At 35.1% G+C, this 9,006-nt stretch overlaps 1 pseudogene; it reads left to right on the plus strand.

Annotated features, from left to right (window-relative positions):
* The first annotated feature begins 4,358 nt into the window (after positions 1–4,358).
* On the plus strand, positions 4,359–8,635 carry LOC132629200 (cysteine-rich receptor-like protein kinase 2; annotated as a pseudogene).
* The last annotated feature ends 371 nt before the right edge of the window (positions 8,636–9,006 follow it).

Here is a 9,006-nt window from a genome sequence, read left to right on the forward strand (position 1 = left end):
CACTTTAAACAAAGCTTATAGGAATGCCAGCGAATAGATAAATTTATCTTAGCTCAGGTTAGGTTGAAGCAGTAACTAAATCAACTAATGAATACAAACCAGATAACAACATCGCATGTATGATTTCTAAACTAAGCTATATAGAAAAGGGCTAATGTTAATCAAATTTTGACTTAAAACTCATAAATTGACTTAATTATAAATCAAGCAGTGAGGCATATCAAACAAATATAGAAACAGAGAAACCTCCCAACAAATATATAAAAGGCCCATTGACAGACTAATCTGCCAGATGTCAATGAAGTTGCACTAGGATCATATTAAGCCAACCAAACAACCATCATATGCATAATTATCAAGCTAATCTAACAACTTAATATGATGAATGTCACACTTACAGATAGTCGACTGGACCATATCTGATTAATACTGAACATACATAAATTACTAAGAAATGCTTAGTGACTACGCATACCAGCAGAATCCAATTAATCGCTAAGCTAACACTCGACTATCACTTAAGCATAAGTTAAATAGATGGATAAACCACAAAGCAATAGTCACATAGATATCAAATTTCAGGAATTGAGTCAACCTGAGTCTGATTGAAGAATACGCTGACTTTAAACACTAAAATCACCTTAAGTGATAATCAGCAAATGAATAAGCTAATCTAAACAGGCCCAAACAAACATGACCATGTCAAATTAGAGACCAAAACGAATCAGCGAACAACATTGACATATCATGTAATCATTTCATCGTATCTAACCCAAGCAGATTTTGTTCACGTCAGAGTATATTACTTGAATAAACAGAGTGAAAGAGGGACAGTGCCGACCTGTTTTAATCATATACACAATATACCCAAGGTATATACACCATGGTGTGCATATCAGATGTATATCTTTCAAATTCATTTTAGTAATCAACATCCTATCCTAACAGCATCCAAACATCAACTAACAACACGACGACAGGGAAAATACATAGTTAGCTAACTAGAGCAAAAACTAAAGACTGAAAGTAAGCGACGTATCAAGATTTACCTTTTTTGTGTGTAGTGAACTAAGGCGTCGGGTATCGAACCTATACTCGACTGCTACGAGATCTGAGCTTGAATCCACTCAGACCCATAATAGTAGTAAAAAAAATGATTTAATATTTAGACTGAACTTCAAGATAAAAAGCGAAAATTGACGAACCTAGTTCTTTTCTGGGGAATTCGGGGTTCAAGATCTGTTCTTTTTGCAAGGCAATTTTTGGGGGGTTTTAAAACCTGTTGTTGGGGAATTTCATGAATCGAAAAAACCAAGACCTCCTCCTCTTTCGATTCAACTAAACAACAATTTATAGGTTTTTTAGTTTTTGTGTTGAAGAAAGAGAAAGAGAGGAGCGGGGGGGGGGGGGGGACAAGACGAAGGTGGGGAACAGAGGGAAGTGGGAGCGGCGTGGTGGGGACGAGAGAGATGATGATGAAGAAAATAAGGGAGCGGGGAGGGGGAAGCGGCGTGGTGCGGATGAAAATGAAGGAAAAGAGAGAAAAAAAAAAGGAGGGAGGTGACGGGGGTTGTGCGGCAGAGATGACAAAAAGGAACCCCTTTTGTTCATATGGAAATTGGGTCGTCTGGTCGGGTAATGTTTAAACGGGTATCGGCTGATTTGGGCTTGTCATTAATGGACTGGTGATTGTTTTAAATGATAATGGGCTAGTCCGTAAATAATATTGTTTATTGGGCTTTGATTTTGGGTCAGATGAATTAAAATATGGGCTGAATTGAAAGAAATAGTTTGGCTTCTAAATTTAAATAAAAGACCCATTTTAATTAATTATATACTAAGTGGTGCTGAAAATATTCCCTACTATAAAATATGTGTTTATTAAGATTTAGACGAAAATAAAATAACGCCGTAATAGTTGGGTGATAATATATTTGAGATTCAACAGTGAGTAAGCGCTATTATTAAACTACGCGAAGATATATGTGATGTGTGTGCATAAGCTAGTAAAATGCCAAAAATAGATAAAAATTGCGAATAATAATAATGGTAGTAGAAACGGTAATAAAAGATAATGACCGGATAATGCAATGCCGGTATTAATAAGGAGATAACAATTATAGTAAAATATAAATATATTTTTTTTAATTTGCCGAAAAATATTAGAAGCGTAAGCAGGTATTTAGGAGGAAAGGAGGAACAAAATTGGGTGTCAACACTGTTTGGTTTGTTGTATAAAATGAATAGGATGTACATTAAAATAGGAATAGTATTGATATTGTTAATGCCATGGTTTACTATGTGTAAGAATAGTACTGAATAGGGTGTATAACCACACGTGTATTAGTTATACATAGGTTGAAAACACTACCAAACAAGAGATTAAATAATACCTAAGCTAGTACCAGTATCATTTTCTCTAATACCTCTACCAAACAACCCCTTAGTGTCTTCCGTCTAGTGGATCATTAGCCTTTTATTTCTACATTATCTACAAATTTATGGATTTGAGATGCCATTGAATTAATTGATCATTTGAGTTACTGGATTCGAAATTTAATATGTTTTAAGATCTAAGTCACTTACTATACACTTAATATACAATGATAAAGTCATTCGAATAAGCTACTTGTTCATCACTTTGATATTATAATTGTTTCCTTCAAATTTATCTTTACTCATTATATTGTAATTTTCATATTACCTATACCGTCATAAAAAGTATATATTAATTGACATGGGATACACGTGCAACACACATGTCCAGAAACTAGTGCAAATAAAAGTGGTACCTTCTTAAAGTTAAAATTTTAATTGAATGATATACATATTTAATATGGCATTAAAGCAGATATAGGTGTTGAAGCTTATAGCATAAAGAGATTTATCTTTGCTTCAACCATGAGAAAAATGTTTACTTACACGTGAAAAGGCGTGTGTTAGAGACATAATTAATTGAAAAATATCCATATTAGTATATTGAACGTTTAGATAAGACAGATGGCTATTTATGTAATAGTTGGCCTTGATTCCTCCAGAATGCCTTCTTGGTCGAAGAGCTCCTTTTTTACTAGTAAGAAGACATAAGAAATTTTTACAGTGACACCAATATTATGTCAATGTTTAAAGACATAAGTTTCGAAAGTTTTATTATCACACAAAATATTATGATGACATGTTTAAAATCATAAATTTATAAAATGCTACTTTTTAAATTTCAGATTGAATCAAATTGTATCATGTTATTAATTAAAATGAATCGAAGATCCTTTTTCTTCTCCTTTTTATTTTTCGTTCGGGCAGTAACTAATAGAGTAGAATAAGATTTCTCTTTCAACCCAAGTAACTTTTGTGTGGGTTATTGTCTTATTGATCTACCTGTCTATTATCTCAATTCATTTTGACGCGCTTAAATTTAGCTGAATCATCTTATTTATTCCTTCATTTTCTCCCATTTTTCTCTGCCTCGTCACTCTGTTTCTACAACTTTGACAGTAGTTGCTCATCAGTTTGCCCTGACGATCTCTGGTTGCGACTCAAAACTCGGCGAGTGTTCCTTTTTTTTCTTATCATCTTTTCACTGAGATTCAAGTTATGTCTGAGTTCCAATACAGAAAGGTTATTCAACCTTTTTTAAATGAATTTATACCACTGGACGGCGTGTCTAGCGACATTTTTTAATTAGTTATCCGTCTTGTTCTCTCTTTTTTTTTTAATTGAAATTTTTGCAAGATGTATATGAACAGAAGAGAAAATCATCGACGTTGTGATGGGTGATAGGTATCCATTTAGGGGGTAAATACTAACGAATAGTCAATTATAGGAAGATAATTAGGATAAAAAATAATTTGAGCGTGCTTCAAATAAATGGTGCCAAATTTAGGGGTCTTGAAGTATTATGCCATTTGATTAAGTGGGCTAAGACCCCTTTTTTAAATAAGATTAAAACGTCTGAATCTGAATATATTTATTAGTATTAAGATCTGAATATTAAATATTTCAAACTGTTAGTTTGCTCAACCACTGAACATATTAAACTTGTCTATATTTAAAAATTAATAAAAATATTAATTAATTTAATACTATATCAATGATTTTTTTAAAAGAGTTAATTTAAAAAACACACATGAACCAACACTTTTTTGCGAGTTTCACACCCAAAATTTGTTGTTCTCTTTTCCTACCTGAATTATCACCATCTTGTAGATTAATATTCATTTGCAGAGCTGTATTCACAATGAACAAATTATAATCTTTCAGAGTTTTTAGTCATTCAATATTTCTTACTTTTATCATTTTAATAGTACTTCAATTAGTCCTCTCACATTCTTTTCTATGTTGTACAGTCATTTGGCAAAATGGAGATACCGATCCCTTCAGTTTTTTGTAGTCTCTTCTTTATTGTGTTGTTCCTACTTCTACCAGAGACATCTCTGTCTGAACCAAGATCCCAGACAGTCCAGACCATATGTGGTAACCAACGCGAGCATAACATGACGATTTTCCTCCCAATTTTTGTTGCTACTATGGAAACTATAAGCCAACAAATGAGAACTAGAGGATATGGAGTAGCAGGTACTGGAACTGGACCAGATAGTGAATATAGACTTGCCCAATGCTATGGTGACCTTTCGTTATCCGACTGCGTCTTATGTTATGCTGAAGCGCGAACTGTTGGTCCCCCAGTGCTTCCCTTATAACGGAGCACGTATTTATCTTGATGGTTGCTTTATGAGAACAGAAAATTACAAATTCTATGAACAGTACTTAGGTCCGGAAGACAAGCATGTATGCGGAAATAGGACGACAAAGGGTTCGTTGTTCCAAAATAATACTAGGTAAGGGCGTTAAATGAACGAATTGAGCTGAATTTTGACCGGTTAAAATGGGTGATTGAAATTGGTTGGGCTAAAAAGTGATTCATAACCCAACCAAGCCCAACTCTTGCTAAATTTTAATTTCTTTGTTGGTTTTTCTATATTTTTTAGTCCCTAATAAAACTTCTTTTAATATAACATATCAAACAAAAAAAAAATCTTTTGAAATATTTTCAACAAGATTTCTCGTGGGTCAATTTGTGTTTCATATCAACCCAATTTTTGATGGGTTGAGCTAATAAATGGGGGGGGGGGGGGGGGGGGGGGGGGTTCAATTACCAGTCCAAGCTTGAGCAGGTTAGGCGGTTCATATTTTCATGAGCTAACTTTGCTACCTCTAATGCTAGGCGAGCCCTTCAGCAAGCAGTTGCAAATGCACCAAGTAATAATGGCTATGCTCGTGCTCAAGTGTCAGTGCCCGGTCCTTCCAACGAAATAGCTTATGTTCTTGCTAATTGTTGGAGGATGCAGAGCGCGAATTCCTGCTCAGCGTGCTTGCAAAATGCATCTACCTCCATGTTGGGATGCTTCCCTTGGTCGGAAGGTAGAGCGCTGTACACCGGATGCTTCATGAGATATTCCGATACAAATTTTCTCAATGCTATTTCTACCAGTGGAGACTCGTCATCAAGAGGTATCTTTACGCTTTTTTGTCCAGGTTTACCTGTTATTTACGGACTGAAAAACAATGTTCTCAAAATGCAAGCTTAAACCGCACTGAAGCCCTGAAGCGAGGCGCAAAATATGTTAAGCTATTCGCCTTGCTTAACGGACGCTTCAATGTCGTCATCAAGGCTCTAACTCTAAGGCATATCTTTTCTTGCCAATGAGCGTAGTCCTGAAAGGGGACACTACACAACTGATACTTCACTTTATCATAATTTTTATCAATTGTTTTGCATATATTTGTTATTCATGCTTATAATTATTAGTCTTGAACTACATGTACATACTTTTATTTTTTCTCCATTTGAGCCCTCTTCATTAAGGCCCATGCTTTATTTGCGTTTTTCACTTAAAGTCCCGATGGACCATAGAGCGTTTTTGCGCTTTCGCTTTGATAACACTGCTGAAAAAGTAATTTTGCTGATAAATGGTCTTTTTTTACTTTCAACTGATCATATTGCAGGAAAGGTTGCAGTCATTGTAAGTTCCATGCTCATTTTGGGAGTAGGTGTTGTCATTGGTATTTATGTCTGGAAAAACAAGCAAATCCAGAAGAAGAGAAAAGGTAAATCCTTCTGTGCTAGAATTAGTTATAGAAGTCATTTAGGATATCGATGATGAACATATGTTGTGTCTTTACGCTAAAAATGGTTCAGTAAAAGCAGAAAATAGCAAAAATTTTTAGCTGCACGCAACTTTAATGAAATCAACCAAGAATTAACTTGAGGCGTTACAGTCTCTTTTCCTGAAAACTTTGAACTTGTCAGGTGCAAATGATGCCGAGAAATTAGTAAAGATCCTTCTTGACAACAGCTTGAACTTCAAGTATTCGACACTTGACAAAGCCACAGGGTCATTTGACGAGGCCAATAAGCTCGGGCAAGGTGGATTTGGCACGGTTTATAAGGTACATAATGGTTGAATGTAGTGCAAATTGATATGTTGGAAGTTATTAATCGTCTATCACACTAATGCAATACAAGAAGTGTTCGCGTTAAAACTAGTCTGAGGCGCGATCTATTGCAGGGTGTCTTGGCAGATAGGAGAGAGATTGCTGTCAAAAGGTTGTTCTTCAACAACAAACACAGAGTTGCAGATTTTCAGAACGAGGTTAACATAATCAGTAGAATTGAGCACAAATATTTGTTATGGTTATTGGGATGCAACTGCTCAGGACCGGAAAGCCTTCTTGTATATGAGTTCCTCCCTAACCAGAGTCTTGATCGCTTCATATTTGGTAAGTAACCGGACGTTGCAACCACAACAACTATGCCTCAGTCCCAAACAAATTAAGAGTCGGCTATATGGATCCTCACTATTCCATTTAAGCTGAGCTCATGTCATCATCACATCAACTAAAAACACAATTGAAAATAGGTTAAAGCTAAACCTCCCCGTAAAGGCATCGTTTGTCTGAACATTTTTTTGTTGTTATAGGGAAATGTTGTTATAGATAACATTTAATATAACATAACATGAAAATTGGTTCCAAAGAAAATTTGACTGTTATAGTGAAATGTTGTTATAGAATATGATTGTTACAGAGAAGTCATGAAATTATGTTATAGAGGATGATTATTATAGAGAGGTCTAACTAATAAGAGACTTTGCATTAAAACTAAATGGTGATTTCATATGTCCACAAAAATGACTTTCTCACGCATCTTGATTCTAATTTTTAATTTGACAGATCCTACCAAAGATAAAGCTCTAAACTGGGAGAAAAGATTCGAGATAATTATAGAGACCACATAAGGTTTGGTATACCTACACGAGAACACAAAGACTCGAATAATTCACAGAGACATTAAAGCAAGCAATATCCTGTTGGACTCAAGGCTCCGTGCAAAAATTGTTGATTTTGGGTTGGCTAGGTCATTCCAAGAAGACAAGAGTCACATAAGCACTGCCATTGCTCGCACATTATTAGTATTTCTTCGTCTCATTTTCTAATTTGTCACATGAAATTACACAAAAACGTGAAGACTAATATGATTTATCTTTTTAATATGCAGGGGATATATGGGTCCAGAATACTTAGCACATGGCCACTTGACAGAAAAGCAGATGTTTATAGCTTTGGAGTTCTTCTACTAGAAATTGTTACCAGAAGGCAAAATAACAGGAGAAAAAATGCCGAATACACAAAGAGCTTACTTTCCATTGTAATTTTTGATCAATCACTCTTTTTCTTGAACAAAATTTTCAATCTTGAAAAAAACTTTTTTGCTCACTGGTCTTAATTAATATTGATTGTTCGACCCGAATCTCATGTTGCATAACTACCACATGATCAATGTGAAAAATGAGGTCGCGAGAGTTTTACATGTCGGACTTTTGTGCACTCAAGAGATCCCAACACTAAGGCCATCCATGTCAAGGGCATTACAAATGTTCGTCAAGAAAGAAGAAGAGTTTCCTCCTACTAATCCGCCATTCGTGGATGAGAAAACCATGGAATTTCATGGCACTTGGGAGAAGTACTCGCTTAAAGAAGGCAACTCTGCTTCGATTGCCAACTTATCCCACAGTTCTTTTTATCCTAGATGATGATGTCCGGCCCGGCGCTCTGAAACTGATGTAAAAATTATAAGCATCATTTCTCCCCGTGTTCTTGAAGTAGACTTCATCATGATCGAGATATTAGTTACAACAATGCCTCAGTCCCTAACAATTTGGGGTTTGGCTAGATGAATTCTCATTGTTCCATTCAAGCTCAATTCGTGATCGAGCAGTTAGTTGCTTTAATAATTTTGTTCCAAGCTAGAGATGTTTGGATGAACACACAAAGTTTTTCCAAGGCTAGCAGAAAAATAGGTCAAATCATGATCAAACAATAGTTACAACAACAACTATGCTTCAGTTCCAAATAAGTTGAGGTCGGCTAGATGAATCCTCACTATTCTATTTGAGTTCAACTTATGATCGAACAGTTAGTTGCTTTGCATGACCAAATGAGAAATAAAAATAATGGAATGCACATTGTGTTTCCAAGGTTTAGTAGAAATTATAGGAAGCTAGTTCAAATTAACACTTGGTGGTGATTTATGTAGAATTTAAAGGTAAAATTTTGATGTGTGTAAATACTTGGTGATTCCCAATAACTTTTGTACATTGATAATCTCACTAAGCACATTTTTCTATTTGGCCTATAAATTGTCAAAACAACTCATATTGGATCTCTCAAATAGTTATTTGAACAAAAATATATGTAACTTAGACAAACCAATCTTTATAGCAAGATACATAATATTTATATTTGACAGAGTACGAGTTTAAAATTCTACGCTAGTGACTCGACAATGAGGCAAAAGCCATGGCACTAGTTTATGGGCTACAATGGTGCAATGTTCCTTCCCCGTCATGTTCCTCATGAGTCTAGTAAACAGTATCACATTATTTCTTTTATTAGTTTAATAATAATAAAGTGTTAAAATAGATATTGAGAGAGAATAGGAAGATG

This window comes from Lycium barbarum, chromosome 2, assembly GCF_019175385.1.
Source record: "Lycium barbarum isolate Lr01 chromosome 2, ASM1917538v2, whole genome shotgun sequence".
Lineage (NCBI taxonomy): Eukaryota > Viridiplantae > Streptophyta > Magnoliopsida > Solanales > Solanaceae > Lycium > Lycium barbarum.